At 37.8% G+C, this 16,234-nt stretch overlaps 2 non-coding genes across 2 annotated transcripts; both read left to right on the plus strand.

Annotated features, from left to right (window-relative positions):
* The first annotated feature begins 9,822 nt into the window (after window positions 1–9,822).
* trnak-cuu (transfer RNA lysine (anticodon CUU)) lies at window positions 9,823–9,896 on the plus strand. The gene has a single exon. It is a non-coding gene; the product is annotated as a tRNA-Lys (tRNA).
* Window positions 9,897–15,623: 5,727 nt separating this feature from the next.
* Window positions 15,624–15,697, plus strand: trnak-cuu (transfer RNA lysine (anticodon CUU)). Its single transcript has one exon. It is a non-coding gene; the product is annotated as a tRNA-Lys (tRNA).
* Window positions 15,698–16,234: the final 537 nt, after the last annotated feature.

Here is a 16,234-nt window from a genome sequence, read left to right on the forward strand (position 1 = left end):
TGTTCACACACACTAAGAAAACATCAACGGCTGATCAGAAAATTATATATATATTGAAACCATCAATTTGTCTAGATTGTCTAGTTTAACTAGAATGGAAAACTGCAAGAGATTGAATCCCTAACCAATGACAAGCGTCGGTTTGATCTTCTTGCGAAATAATTGGACAACATGGTTCAGGGTGTTTTTGTTCACAGAACTTGTGCTGAAAACATTAAAGGTAAAACTTATTCTGTAATCTCATCATTATCTCAGACCTAGGTTGTTTTCATACAAGAGGGTTTTACTTCTCATGAAACATATTTCTTGCATTCTAACATTTCTATTGTGATGGGAAGTTATAAGGAAGAAGCCCGGCTTGCTCAGTTCGGTAGAGCATGAGACTCTTAATCTCATGGTCGTGGTTTCGAGCCCCACGTTGGGCTATGGAGCTTTTGAGTTTCGGAATTGAGCACCAGCATGCAGATCAAAGTCTTAGCTTAAAAGACTCCTTATTAAAGAATACTTCAGAGAAAATACATTCCATAGTGTTCACACACACCAAGCAAACATCAACGGCTGATCAGAAAATTATATATATATTGAACCCATCAATTTGTCTTGATTATCTAGTTTAACTAGAATGGAAAACTGCAAGAGATTGAATCCCTAACCAGTGACAAGCGTCGGTTTGATCTTCTTGCGAAAAAATTGGACAACATGGTTGAGGGTGTTTTTGTTCACGGAACTTGTGCTGAAAACATTAAAGGTAAAACTTATTCTGTAATCTCATCATTATCTCAGACCTAGGTTGTTTTCATACAAGAGGGTTTTACTTCTCATGAAACATATTTCTTGCATTCTAACATTTCTATTGTGATGGGAAGTTATGAGGAAGAAGCCCGGCCAGCTCATTTCGGTAGAGCATGAGACTCTTAATCTCAGGGTCGTGGGTTCGAGCCCCACGTTGGGCTATGGAGCTTTTGAGATTCGGAATTGAGCACCAGCATGCAGATCAAAGTCTTAGCTTAAAAGACTCCTTATTAAAGGATACTTCAGAGCAAATACATTCCATAGAGTTCACACACACCAAGCAAACATCAACGGCTGATCAGAATATTATATATATATCAAACCCATCAATTTGTCTAGATTATATAGCTAAACTAGAATGGAAAACTGCAAGAGATTGAATCCCTAACCAATGACAAGCGTTGGTTTGGTCTTCTTGCGAAAGAATTGGACAACATGGTTCAGGGTGTTTTTGTTCACGTAACTTGTGCTCAAAAATATTAAAGGTAAAACTTATTCTGTAAACTGATCATTACCTCAGACCTAGGTTGTTTTCATACAAGAGGGTTTTACTTCTCATGAAACATATTTCTTGCATTCTAACATTTCTATTATGATGGGAAGTTATTTGGAAGAAGCGCCAGCTCAGTTCGATAGAGCATGACACTCTTAATATCAGGGTCGTGGGTTCGAGCCCCACGTTGGGCTATGGAGATTTTAAGGTTAGGAAATGAGCACCAGCATGCAGATGAAAGTCTTAGCTTAAAAGACTCCTTATTAAAGGATACTTCAGAGCAAATACATTCCATAGAGTTCACACACACCAAGCAAACATCAACGTCTGATCAGTAAATTATATATATATTGAACCCATCAATTTGTCTAGATTATCTAGCCTAACTAGAATGGAAAACTGCAAGAGATTGAATCCCTAACCAATGACAAGCGTTGGTTTGATCTTCTTGCGAAATAATTGGACAACATGGTTCAGGTTGTTTTTGTTCACGTAACTTGTACTCAAAAATATTAAAGGTAAAACTTATTCTGTAAACTGATCATTACCTCAGACCTAGTTTGTTTTCATACAAGAGGGTTTTACTTCTCATGAAACATATTTCTTGCATTCTAACATTTCTATTATGATGGGAAGTTATTTGGAAGAAGCGCCAGCTCAGTTCGATAGAGCATGACACTCTTAATCTCAGGGTCGTGGGTTCGAGCCCCACGTTGGGCTATGGAGATTTTAAGGTTAGGAATTGAGCACCAGCATACAGATCAAAGTCTTAGCTTAAAAGACTCCTTATTAAAGGATACTTCAGAGCAAATAAATTCCATAGAGTTCACACACACCAAGCAAACATCAACGGCTGATCAGAATATTATATATATATTAAACCCATCAATTTGTCTAGATTATATAGCTAAACTAGAATGGAAAACTGCAAGAGATTGAATCCCTAACCAATGACAAGCGTTGGTTTGGTCTTCTTGCGAAAGAATTGGACAACATGGTTCAGGGTGTTTTTGTTCACGGAACTTGTGCTGAAAACATTAAAGGTAAAACTTATTCTGTAATCTGATCATTATCTCAGACCTAGGTTGTTTTCATACAAGAGGGTTTTACTTCTCATGAAACATATTTCTTGCATTCTAACATTTCTATTGTGATGGGAAGTTATAAGGAAGATGCCAGGCTAGCTCAGTTCGATAGAGCATGAGACTCTTAATCTCAGGGTCGTGGTTTCGAGCCCCACGTTCGGCTATGGAGCTTTTGAGATTCGGAATTGAGCACCAGCAAGCAGATCAAAGTCTTAGCTTAAAAGACTCCTTATTAAAGGATACTACAGAGCAAATACATTCCATAGAGTTCACACACACCAAGCAAACATCAACGGCTGATCAGAATATTATATATATATTAAACCCATCAATTTGTCTAGATTATATAGCTAAACTAGAATGGAAAACTGCAAGAGATTGAATCCCTAACCAATGACAAGCGTGTGTTTGATCTCCTTGCAAAACAATTGGACAACATGGTTCAGGCGGTTTTTGTTCACGGAACTTGTGCTCAAAAATATTAAAGGTAAAACTTATTCGGTAATCTCATCATTATCTCAGACCTAGGTTGTTTTCATACAAGAGGGTTTTACTTCTCATGAAACATATTTCTTGCATTCTAACATTTCTATTATGATGGGAAGTTATTTGGAAGAAGCTCCAGCTCAGTTCGATAGAGCATGACACTCTTAATCTCAGGGTTGTGGGTTCGAGCCCCAAGTTGGGCTACAGAGTTTTTAAGGTTAGGAATTGAGCACCAGCATACAGATGAAAGTCTTAGCTTAAAATACTCCTTATTAAAGGATACTAAAGAGAAAATACATTCCATAGAGTTCACACACACCAAGCAAACATCAACAGCTGATCAGAAAATTATATACATATTGAACCCATCAATTTGTCTAGATTTTCTAGCCTAACTAGAATGGAAAACTGCAAGAGATTGAATCCCTAACCAATGACAAGCGTTGGTTTGATCTTCTTGCGAAATAATTGGACAACATGGTTCAGGTTGTTTTTCTTCACGGAACTTGTGCTCAAAAACATTAAAGGTAAAATGTATTCTGTAATCTGATCATTATCTCAGATCTAGGTTGTTTTCATACAAGAGGGTTTTACTTCTCATGAAACATATTTCTTGCATTCTAACATTTATATTATGATGGGAAGTTATTTGGAAGAAGCGCCAGCTCAGTTCGATAGAGCATGACACTCTTAATCTCAGGGTTGTGGGTTCGAGCCCCAAATTGGGCTACAGAGATTTTAAGATTAGGAATTGAGCACCAGCATACAGATCAAAGTCTTAGCTTAAAAGACTCCTTATTAAAGGATACTTCAGAGCAAATACATTCCATAGAGTTCACACACACCAAGCAAACATCAACGGCTGATCAGAATATTATATATATATTAAACCCATCAATTTGTCTAGATTATATAGCTAAACTAGAATGGAAAACTGCAAGAGATTGAATCCCTAACCAATGACAAGCGTTGGTTTGGTCTTCTTGCGAAAGAATTGGACAACATGGTTCAGGGTGTTTTTGTTCACGGAACTTGTGCTGAAAACATTAAAGGTAAAACTTATTCTGTAATCTGATCATTATCTCAGACCTAGGTTGTTTTCATACAAGAGGGTTTTACTTCTCATGAAACATATTTCTTGCATTCTAACATTTCTATTGTGATGGGAAGTTATAAGGAAGATGCCAGGCTAGCTCAGTTCGGTAGAGCATGAGACTCTTAATCTCAGGGTCGTGGTTTCGAGCCCCACGTTCGGCTATGGAGCTTTTGAGATTCGGAATTGAGCACCAGCAAGCAGATCAAAGTCTTAGCTTAAAAGACTCCTTATTAAAGGATACTACAGAGCAAATACATTCCATAGAGTTCACACACACCAAGCAAACATCAACGGCTGATCAGAATATTATATATATATTAAACCCATCAATTTGTCTAGATTATATAGCTAAACTAGAATGGAAAACTGCAAGAGATTGAATCCCTAACCAATGACAAGCGTTGGTTTGGTCTTCTTGCGAAAGAATTGGACAACATGGTTCAGGGTGTTTTTGTTCACGGAACTTGTGCTCAAAAACATTAAAAGTAAAATGTATTCTGTAATCTGATTATTATCTCAGACCTAGGTTGTTTTCATACAAGAGGGTTTTACTTCTCATGAAACATATTTCTTGCATTCTAACATTTCTATTGTGATGGGAAGTTATAAGGAAGATGCCAGGCTAGCTCAGTTCGGTAGAGCATGAGACTCTTAATCTCAGGGTCGTGGTTTCGAGCCCCACGTTCGGCTATGGAGCTTTTGAGATTCGGAATTGAGCACCAGCAAGCAGATCAAAGTCTTAGCTTAAAAGACTCCTTATTAAAGGATACTACAGAGCAAATACATTCCATAGAGTTCACACACACCAAGCAAACATCAACGGCTGATCAGAATATTATATATATATTAAACCCATCAATTTGTCTAGATTATATAGCTAAACTAGAATGGAAAACTGCAAGAGATTGAATCCTTAACCAATGTCAAGCGTTTGTTTGATCTTCTTGCGAAAGAATTGGACAACATGGTTCAGGCGGTTTTTGTTCACGGAACTTGTGCTGAAAACATGAAAGTTAAAACTTATTCTGTAATCTGATCATTATCTCAGACCTAGGTTGTTTTCATACAAGACGGTTTTACTCCTCATAAAACATATTTCTTGCATTCTAACATTTCTATTGTGATGGGAAGTTATAAGGAAGATGCCAGGCTAGCTCAGTTCGGTAGAGCATGACACTCTTAATCTCAGGGTCGTGGGTTCTAGCCCCACGTTGGCTATGGAGATTTTAAGGTTAGGAATTGAGCACCAGATCAAAGTCTTATCTTAAAATACGCCTTATTAAAGGATACTTCAGAGCAAATACATTCCATAGAGTTCACACACACCAAGCAAACATCAACGTCTGATCAGAAAATTATATATATATTGAACCCATCAATTTGTCTAGATTATCTAGCTTAACTAGAATGGAAAACTGCAAGAGATTGAATCCCTAACCAATGATCTTCTTGCGAAAGGATTGGACAACATGGTTCAAGCGGTTTTTGTTTACGTAACTTGTGCTCAAAAATATTATAGGTAAAACTTATTCGGTAATCTCATCATTATCTCAGACCTAGGTTGTTTTCATACAAGAGGGTTTTACTTCTCATGAAACATATTTCTTGCATTCTAACATTTCTATTATGATGGGAAAATATTTGGGAGAAGCGCCAGCTCAGTTCGATAGAGCATGACACTCTTAATCTCAGGGTCGTGGGTCGAGCCCCACGTTGGGCTATGGAGATTTTAAGGTTAGGAATTGAGCACCAGCATGCAGATGAAAGTCTTAGCTTAAAAGACTCCTTATTAAAGGATACTTCAGAGCAAATACATTCCATAGAGTTCACACACACCAAGCAAACATCAACGTCTGATCAGTAAATTATATATATATTGAACCCAGCAATTTGTCTAGATTATCTAGCCTAACTAGAATGGAAAACTGCAAGAGATTGAATCCCTAACCAATGACAAGCGTTGGTTTGATCTTCTTGCGAAATAATTGGACAACATGGTTCAGGTTGTTTTTGTTCACGTAACTTGTACTCAAAAATATTAAAGGTAAAACTTATTCTGTAAACTGATCATTACCTCAGACCTAGTTTGTTTTCATACAAGAGGGTTTTACTTCTCATGAAACATATTTCTTGCATTCTAACATTTCTATTATGATGGGAAGTTATTTGGAAGAAGCGCCAGCTCAGTTCGATAGAGCATGACACTCTTAATCTCAGGGTCGTGGGTTCGAGCCCCACGTTGGGCTATGGAGATTTTAAGGTTAGGAATTGAGCACCAGCATGCAGATGAAAGTCTTAGCTCAAAAGACTCCTTATTAAAGGATACTTCAGAGCAAATACCTTCCATAGAGTTCACACACACTAAGCAAACATCAACGTCTGATCAGTAAATTATATATATATTGAACCCATCAATTTGTCTAGATTATCTAGCCTAACTAGAATGGAAAACTGCAAGAGATTGAATCCCTAACCAATGACAAGCGTTGGTTTGATCTTCTTGCGAAATAATTGGACAACATGGTTCAGGTTGTTTTTGTTCACGGAACTTGTGCTAAAAAACATTAAAGGTAAAATGTATTCTGTAAACTGATCATTACCTCAGACCTAGGTTGTTTTCATACAAGAGGGTTTTACTTCTCATGAAACATATTTCTTGCATTCTAACATTTCTATTGTGATGGGAAGTCATAAGGAAGAAGCCCGGCTAGCTCAATTCGGTAGAGCATGAGACTCTTAATCTCAGGGTCGTGGGATGAGCCCCACGTTGGGCTATGGAGCTTTTGAGATTCGGAATTGAGCACCAGGATGCAGATCAAAGTCTTAGCTTAAAAGACTCCTTATTAAAGGATACTTCAGAGCAAATACATTCCATAGAGTTCACACACACCTAGCAAACATCAACGGCTGATCAGAATATTATATATATATTAAACCCATCAATTTGTCTAGATTATATAGCTAAGCTAGAATGGAAAACTGCAAGAGATTGAATCCCTAACCAATGACAAGCGTTGGTTTGGTCTTCTTGCGAAAGAATTGGACAACATGGTTCAGGGTGTTTTTGTTCACGTAACTTGTGCTCAAAAATATTAAAGGTAAAACTTATTCTGTAAACTGATCATTATCTCAGACCTAGGTTGTTTTCATACAAGAGGGTTTTACTTCTCATGAAACATATTTCTTGCATTCTAACATTTCTATTGTGATGTGAAGTTATAAGGAAGAAGCCCGGCTAGCTCAGTTTGGTAGAGCATGAGACTCTTAATCTCAGAGTCGTGGTTTCGAGCCCCACGTTGGGCTATGGAGCTTTTGAGATTCGGAATTGAGCACCAGCATGCAGATCGAAGTCTTAGCTTAAAAGACTCCTTATTAAAGGATACTTCAGAGCAAATACATTCCATAGAGTTCACACACACCAAGCAAACATCAACGGCTGATCAGAATATTATATATATATTAAACCCATCAATTTGTCTAGATTATATAGCTAAACTAGAATGAAAAACTGCAAGAGATTGAATCCCTAACCAATGACAAGCGTTGGTTTGGTCTTCTTGCGAAAGAATTGGACAACATGGTTCAGGGTGTTTTTGTTCACGGAACTTGTGCTCAAAAACATTAAAAGTGAAATGTATTCTGTAATCTGATTATTATCTCAGACCTAGGTTGTTTTCATACAAGAGGGTTTTACTTCTCATGAAACATATTTCTTGCATTCTAACATTTCTATTGTGATGTGAAGTTATAAGGAAGAAGCCCGGCTAGCTCAGTTCGGTAGAGCATGAGACTCTTAATCTCAGGGTCGTGGTTTCGAGCCCCACGTTGGGCTATGGAGCTTTTGAGATTCGGAATTGAGCACCAGCATGCAGAGCAAAGTCTTAGCTTAAAAGACTCCTTATTAAAGGATACTTCAGAGCAAATACATTCCATAGAGTTCACACACACCAAGCAAACATCAACGGCTGATCAGAATATTATATATATATTAAACCCATCAATTTGTCTAGATTATATAGCTAAACTAGAATGGAAAACTGCAAGAGATTGAATCCCTAACCAATGACAAGCGTTGGTTTGGTCTTCTTGCGAAAGAATTGGACAACATGGTTCAGGTTGTTTTTGTTCACGGAACTTGTGCTGAAAACATTAAAGGTAAAACTTATTCTGTAATCTCATCATTATCTCAGACCTAGGTTGTTTTCATACAAGAGGGTTTTACTTCTCATGAAACATATTTCTTGCATTCTAACATTTCTATTGTGATGGGAAGTTATGAGGAAGAAGCCCGGCCAGCTCATTTCGGTAGAGCATAAGACTCTTAATCTCAGGGTCGTGGTTTCGAGCCCCACGTTGGGCTATGGAGCTTTTGACATTCGGAATTGAGCACCAGCATGCAGATCAAAGTCTTAGCTTAAAAGACTCCATATTAAAGGATACTTCATAGCAAATACATTCCATAGAGTTCACACACACCAAGCAAACATCAACGGCCGATCAGAATATTATATATACATTGAACCCATCAATTTGTCTAGATTATCTAGCCTAACTAGAATGGAAAACTGCAAGAGATTGAATCCCTAACCATTGACAAGCGTTGGTTTGATCTTCTTGCGAAATAATTGGACAACATGGTTCAGGTTGTTTTTGTTCACGTAACTTGTGCTCAAAAATATTAAAGGTAAAATTTATTCTGTAAACTGATCATTAACTCAGACCTAGGTTGTTTTCATACAAGAGGGTTTTACTTCTCATGAAACATATTTCTTACATTCTAACATTTCTATTATGATGGGAAGTTATTTGGAAGAAGCGCCAGCTCAGTTCGATAGAGCATGACACTCTTAATCTCAGGCTCGTGGGTTCGAGCCCCACGTTGGGCTATGGAGATTTTAAGGTTAGGAATTGAGCACCAGCATGCAGATGAAAGTCTTAGCTTAAAAGACTCCTTATTAAAGGATACTTCAGAGCAAATACATTCCATAGAGTTCACACACACCAAGCAAACATCAACGTCTGATCAGAAAATTATATATATATTGAACCCATCAATTTGTCTAGATTATCTAGCCTAACTAGAATGGAAAACTGCAAGAGATTGAATCCCTAACCAATGACAAGCGTTGGTTTGATCTTCTTGCGAAATAATTGGACAACATGGTTCAGGTTGTTTTTCTTCACGGAACTTGTGCTCAAAAACATTAAAGGTAAAATGTATTCTGTAATCTGATCATTATCTCAGACCTAGGTTGTTTTCATACAAGAAGGTTTTACTTCTCATGAAACATATTTCTTGCATTCTAACATTTCTATTGTGATGGGAAGTTATAAGGAAGAAGCCCGGCTAGCTCAGTTCGGGAGAGCATGAGACTCTTAATCTCAGGGTCGTGGTTTCGAGCCCCACGTTGGGCTATGGAGCTTTTGAGATTCGGAATTGAGCACCAGCATGCAGATCAAAGTCTTAGCTTAAAAGACTCCTTATTAAAGGATACTTCAGAGCAAATACATTCCATAGAGTTCACACACACCAAGCAAACATCAACGGCTGATCAGAATATTGTATATATATTAAACCCATCAATTTGTCTAGATTATATAGCTAAACTAGAATGGAAAACTGCAAGAGATTGAATCCCTAACCAATGACAAGCGTTGGTTTGGTCTTCTTGCGAAAGAATTGGACAACATGGTTCAGGTTGTTTTTCTTCACGGAACTTGTGCTCAAAAACATTAAAGGTAAAATGTATTCTGTAATCTGATCATTATCTCAGACCTAGGTTGTTTTCATACAAGAAGGTTTTACTTCTCATGAAACATATTTCTTGCATTCTAACATTTCTATTGTGATGGGAAGTTATAAGGAAGAAGCCCGGCTAGCTCAGTTCGGTAGAGCATGAGACTCTTAATCTCAGGGTCGTGGGTTCGAGCCCCACGTTGGGCTATGGAGCTTTTGAGATTCGGAATTGAGCACCAGCATGCAGATCAAAGTCTTAGCTTAAAAGACTCCTTATTAAAGGATACTTAAGAGCAAATACATTCCATAGAGTTCACACACACCAAGCAAACATCAACGGCTGATCAGAATATTATATATATTAAACCCATCAATTTGTCTAGATTATATAGCTAAACTAGAATGGAAAACTGCAAGAGATTGAATCCCTAACCAATGACAAGCGTTGGTTTGGTCTTCTTGCGAAAGAATTGGACAACATGGTTCAGGGTGTTTTTGTTCACGGAACTTGTGCTGAAAACATTAAAGGTAAAACTTATTCTGTAATCTGATCATTATCTCAGACCTAGGTTGTTTTAATACAAGAGGGTTTTACTTCTCATGAAACATATTTCTTGCATTCTAACATTTCTATTGTGATGGGAAGTTATAAGGAAGATGCCAGGCTAGCTCAGTTCGGTAGAGCATGAGACTCTTAATCTCAGGGTCGTGGTTTCGAGCCCCACGTTGGGCTATGGAGCTTTTGAGATTCGGAATTGAGCACCAGCAAGCAGATCAAAGTCTTAGCTTAAAAGACTCCTTATTAAAGGATACTACAGAGCAAATACATTCCATAGAGTTCACACACACCAAGCAAACATCAACGGCTGATCAGAATATGATATATATATTAAACCCATCAATTTGTCTAGATTATATAGCTAAACTAGAATGGAAAACTGCAAGAGATTGAATCCCTAACCAATGACAAGCGTTGGTTTGGTCTTCTTGCGAAAGAATTGGACAACATGGTTCAGGTTGTTTTTCTTCACGGAACTTGTGCTCAAAAACATTAAAGGTAAAATGTATTCTGTAATCTGATCATTATCTCAGATCTAGGTTGTTTTCATACAAGAGGGTTTTACTTCTCATGAAACATATTTCTTGCATTCTAACATTTATATTATGATGGGAAGTTATTTGGAAGAAGCGCCAGCTCAGTTCGATAGAGCATGACACTCTTAATCTCAGGGTTGTGGGTTCGAGCCCCAAATTGGGCTACAGAGATTTTAAGATTAGGAATTGAGCACCAGCATACAGATCAAAGTCTTAGCTTAAAAGACTCCTTATTAAAGGATACTTCAGAGCAAATACATTCCATAGAGTTCACACACACCAAGCAAACATCAACGGCTGATCAGAATATTATATATATATTAAACCCATCAATTTGTCTAGATTATATAGCTAAACTAGAATGGAAAACTGCAAGAGATTGAATCCCTAACCAATGACAAGCGTTGGTTTGGTCTTCTTGCGAAAGAATTGGACAACATGGTTCAGGGTGTTTTTGTTCACGGAACTTGTGCTGAAAACATTAAAGGTAAAACTTATTCTGTAATCTGATCATTATCTCAGACCTAGGTTGTTTTCATACAAGAGGGTTTTACTTCTCATGAAACATATTTCTTGCATTCTAACATTTCTATTGTGATGGGAAGTTATAAGGAAGATGCCAGGCTAGCTCAGTTCGGTAGAGCATGAGACTCTTAATCTCAGGGTCGTGGTTTCGAGCCCCACGTTCGGCTATGGAGCTTTTGAGATTCGGAATTGAGCACCTGCAAGCAGATCAAAGTCTTAGCTTAAAAGACTCCTTATTAAAGGATACTACAGAGCAAATACATTCCATAGAGTTCACACACACCAAGCAAACATCAACGGCTGATCAGAATATTATATATATATTAAACCCATCAATTTGTCTAGATTATATAGCTAAACTAGAATGGAAAACTGCAAGAGATTGAATCCCTAACCAATGTCAAGCGTGTGTTTGATCTTCTTGCGAAAGAATTGGACAACATGGTTCAGGCGGTTTTTGTTCACGGAACTTGTGCTGAAAACATGAAAGTTAAAACTTATTCTGTAATCTGATCATTATCTCAGACCTAGGTTGTTTTCATACAAGACGGTTTTACTCCTCATAAAACATATTTCTTGCATTCTAACATTTCTATTGTGATGGGAAGTTATAAGGAAGATGCCAGGCTAGCTCAGTTCGGTAGAGCATGAGACTCTTAATCTCAGGGTCGCGGTTTCGAGCCCCACGTTGGGCTATGGAGCTTTTGAGATTCGGAATTGAGCACCAGCATGCAGATCAAAGTCTTAGCTTAAAAGACTCCTTATTAAAGGATACTACAGAGCAAATACATTCCATAGAGTTCACACACACCAAGCAAACATCAACGGCTGATCAGAATATTATATACATATTAAACCCATCAATTTGTCTAGATTATATAGCTAAACTAGAATGGAAAACTGCAAGAGATTGAATCCCTAACCAATGACAAGCGTTGGTTTGGTCTTCTTGCGAAAGAATTGGACAACATGGTTCAGGGTGTTTTTGTTCACGGAACTTGTGCTGAAAACATTAAAGGTAAAACTTATTCTGTAATCTCATCATTATCTCAGACCTAGGTTGTTTTCATACAAGAGGGTTTTACTTGTCATGAAACATATTTCTTGCATTCTAACATTTCTATTGTGATGGGAAATCATAAGGAAGAAGCCCGGCTAGCTCAGTTCGGTAGAGCATGAGCCTCTTAATCTCAGGGTCGTGGTTTCGAGCCCCACGTTGGGCTATGGAGCTTTTGAGATTCAGAATTGATCACCACCATGCAGAGCAAAGTCTTAGCTTAAAAGACTCCTTATTAAAGGATACTTCAGAGCAAATACATTCCATAGAGTTCACACACACCAAGCAAACATCAACGGCTGATCAGAATATTATATATATTAAACCCATCAATTTGTCTAGATTATATAGCTAAACTAGAATGGAAAACTGCAAGAGATTGAATCCCTAACCAATGACAAGCGTTGGTTTGGTCTTCTTGCGAAAGAATTGGACAACATGGTTCAGGGTGTTTTTGTTCACGGAACTTGTGCTGAAAACATTAAAGGTAAAACTTATTCTGTAATCTGATCATTATCTCAGACCTAGGTTGTTTTAATACAAGAGGGTTTTACTTCTCATGAAACATATTTCTTGCATTCTAACATTTCTATTGTGATGGGAAGTTATAAGGAAGATGCCAGGCTAGCTCAGTTCGGTAGAGCATGAGACTCTTAATCTCAGGGTCGTGGTTTCGAGCCCCACGTTGGGCTATGGAGCTTTTGAGATTCGGAATTGAGCACCAGCAAGCAGATCAAAGTCTTAGCTTAAAAGACTCCTTATTAAAGGATACTACAGAGCAAATACATTCCATAGAGTTCACACACACCAAGCAAACATCAACGGCTGATCAGAATATGATATATATATTAAACCCATCAATTTGTCTAGATTATATAGCTAAACTAGAATGGAAAACTGCAAGAGATTGAATCCCTAACCAATGACAAGCGTTGGTTTGGTCTTCTTGCGAAAGAATTGGACAACATGGTTCAGGTTGTTTTTCTTCACGGAACTTGTGCTCAAAAACATTAAAGGTAAAATGTATTCTGTAATCTGATCATTATCTCAGATCTAGGTTGTTTTCATACAAGAGGGTTTTACTTCTCATGAAACATATTTCTTGCATTCTAACATTTATATTATGATGGGAAGTTATTTGGAAGAAGCGCCAGCTCAGTTCGATAGAGCATGACACTCTTAATCTCAGGGTTGTGGGTTCGAGCCCCAAATTGGGCTACAGAGATTTTAAGATTAGGAATTGAGCACCAGCATACAGATCAAAGTCTTAGCTTAAAAGACTCCTTATTAAAGGATACTTCAGAGCAAATACATTCCATAGAGTTCACACACACCAAGCAAACATCAACGGCTGATCAGAATATTATATATATATTAAACCCATCAATTTGTCTAGATTATATAGCTAAACTAGAATGGAAAACTGCAAGAGATTGAATCCCTAACCAATGACAAGCGTTGGTTTGGTCTTCTTGCGAAAGAATTGGACAACATGGTTCAGGGTGTTTTTGTTCACGGAACTTGTGCTGAAAACATTAAAGGTAAAACTTATTCTGTAATCTGATCATTATCTCAGACCTAGGTTGTTTTCATACAAGAGGGTTTTACTTCTCATGAAACATATTTCTTGCATTCTAACATTTCTATTGTGATGGGAAGTTATAAGGAAGATGCCAGGCTAGCTCAGTTCGGTAGAGCATGAGACTCTTAATCTCAGGGTCGTGGTTTCGAGCCCCACGTTCGGCTATGGAGCTTTTGAGATTCGGAATTGAGCACCTGCAAGCAGATCAAAGTCTTAGCTTAAAAGACTCCTTATTAAAGGATACTACAGAGCAAATACATTCCATAGAGTTCACACACACCAAGCAAACATCAACGGCTGATCAGAATATTATATATATATTAAACCCATCAATTTGTCTAGATTATATAGCTAAACTAGAATGGAAAACTGCAAGAGATTGAATCCCTAACCAATGTCAAGCGTGTGTTTGATCTTCTTGCGAAAGAATTGGACAACATGGTTCAGGCGGTTTTTGTTCACGGAACTTGTGCTGAAAACATGAAAGTTAAAACTTATTCTGTAATCTGATCATTATCTCAGACCTAGGTTGTTTTCATACAAGACGGTTTTACTCCTCATAAAACATATTTCTTGCATTCTAACATTTCTATTGTGATGGGAAGTTATAAGGAAGATGCCAGGCTAGCTCAGTTCGGTAGAGCATGAGACTCTTAATCTCAGGGTCGCGGTTTCGAGCCCCACGTTGGGCTATGGAGCTTTTGAGATTCGGAATTGAGCACCAGCATGCAGATCAAAGTCTTAGCTTAAAAGACTCCTTATTAAAGGATACTACAGAGCAAATACATTCCATAGAGTTCACACACACCAAGCAAACATCAACGGCTGATCAGAATATTATATACATATTAAACCCATCAATTTGTCTAGATTATATAGCTAAACTAGAATGGAAAACTGCAAGAGATTGAATCCCTAACCAATGACAAGCGTTGGTTTGGTCTTCTTGCGAAAGAATTGGACAACATGGTTCAGGGTGTTTTTGTTCACGGAACTTGTGCTGAAAACATTAAAGGTAAAACTTATTCTGTAATCTCATCATTATCTCAGACCTAGGTTGTTTTCATACAAGAGGGTTTTACTTGTCATGAAACATATTTCTTGCATTCTAACATTTCTATTGTGATGGGAAGTCATAAGGAAGAAGCCCGGCTAGCTCAGTTCGGTAGAGCATGAGCCTCTTAATCTCAGGGTCGTGGTTTCGAGCCCCACGTTGGGCTATGGAGCTTTTGAGATTCAGAATTGATCACCACCATGCAGAGCAAAGTCTTAGCTTAAAAGACTCCTTATTAAAGGATACTTCAGAGCAAATACATTCCATAGAGTTCACACACACCAAGCAAACATCAACGGCTGATCAGAATGTTATATATATATTAAACCCATCAATTTGTCTAGATTATATAGCTAAACTAGAATGGAAAACTGCAAGAGATTGAATCCCTAACCAATGACAAGCGTTGGTTTGGTCTTCTTGCGAAAGAATTGGACAACATGGTTCAGGTTGTTTTTCTTCACGGAACTTGTGCTCAAAAACATTAAAGGTAAAATGTATTCTGTAATCTGATCATTATCTCAGACCTAGGTTGTTTTCATACAAGAAGGTTTTACTTCTCATGAAACATATTTCTTGCATTCTAACATTTCTATTGTGATGGGAAGTTATAAGGAAGAAGCCCGGCTAGCTCAGTTCGGTAGAGCATGAGACTCTTAATCTCAGGGTCGTGGGTTCGAGCCCCACGTTGGGCTATGGAGCTTTTGAGATTCGGAATTGAGCACCAGCATGCAGATCAAAGTCTTAGCTTAAAAGACTCCTTATTAAAGGATACTTAAGAGCAAATACATTCCATAGAGTTCACACACACCAAGCAAACATCAACGGCTGATCAGAATATTATATATATTAAACCCATCAATTTGTCTAGATTATATAGCTAAACTAGAATGGAAAACTGCAAGAGATTGAATCCCTAACCAATGACAAGCGTTGGTTTGGTCTTCTTGCGAAAGAATTGGACAACATGGTTCAGGGTGTTTTTGTTCACGGAACTTGTGCTGAAAACATTAAAGGTAAAACTTATTCTGTAATCTGATCATTATCTCAGACCTAGGTTGTTTTAATACAAGAGGGTTTTACTTCTCATGAAACATATTTCTTGCATTCTAACATTTCTATTGTGATGGGAAGTTATAAGGAAGATGCCAGGCTAGCTCAGTTCGGTAGAGCATGAGACTCTTAATCTCAGGGTCGTGGTTTCGAGCCCCACGTTGGGCTATGGAGCTTTT

This window comes from Platichthys flesus, chromosome 20, assembly GCF_949316205.1.
Source record: "Platichthys flesus chromosome 20, fPlaFle2.1, whole genome shotgun sequence".
Taxonomy (NCBI): Eukaryota; Metazoa; Chordata; class Actinopteri; order Pleuronectiformes; family Pleuronectidae; genus Platichthys; species Platichthys flesus.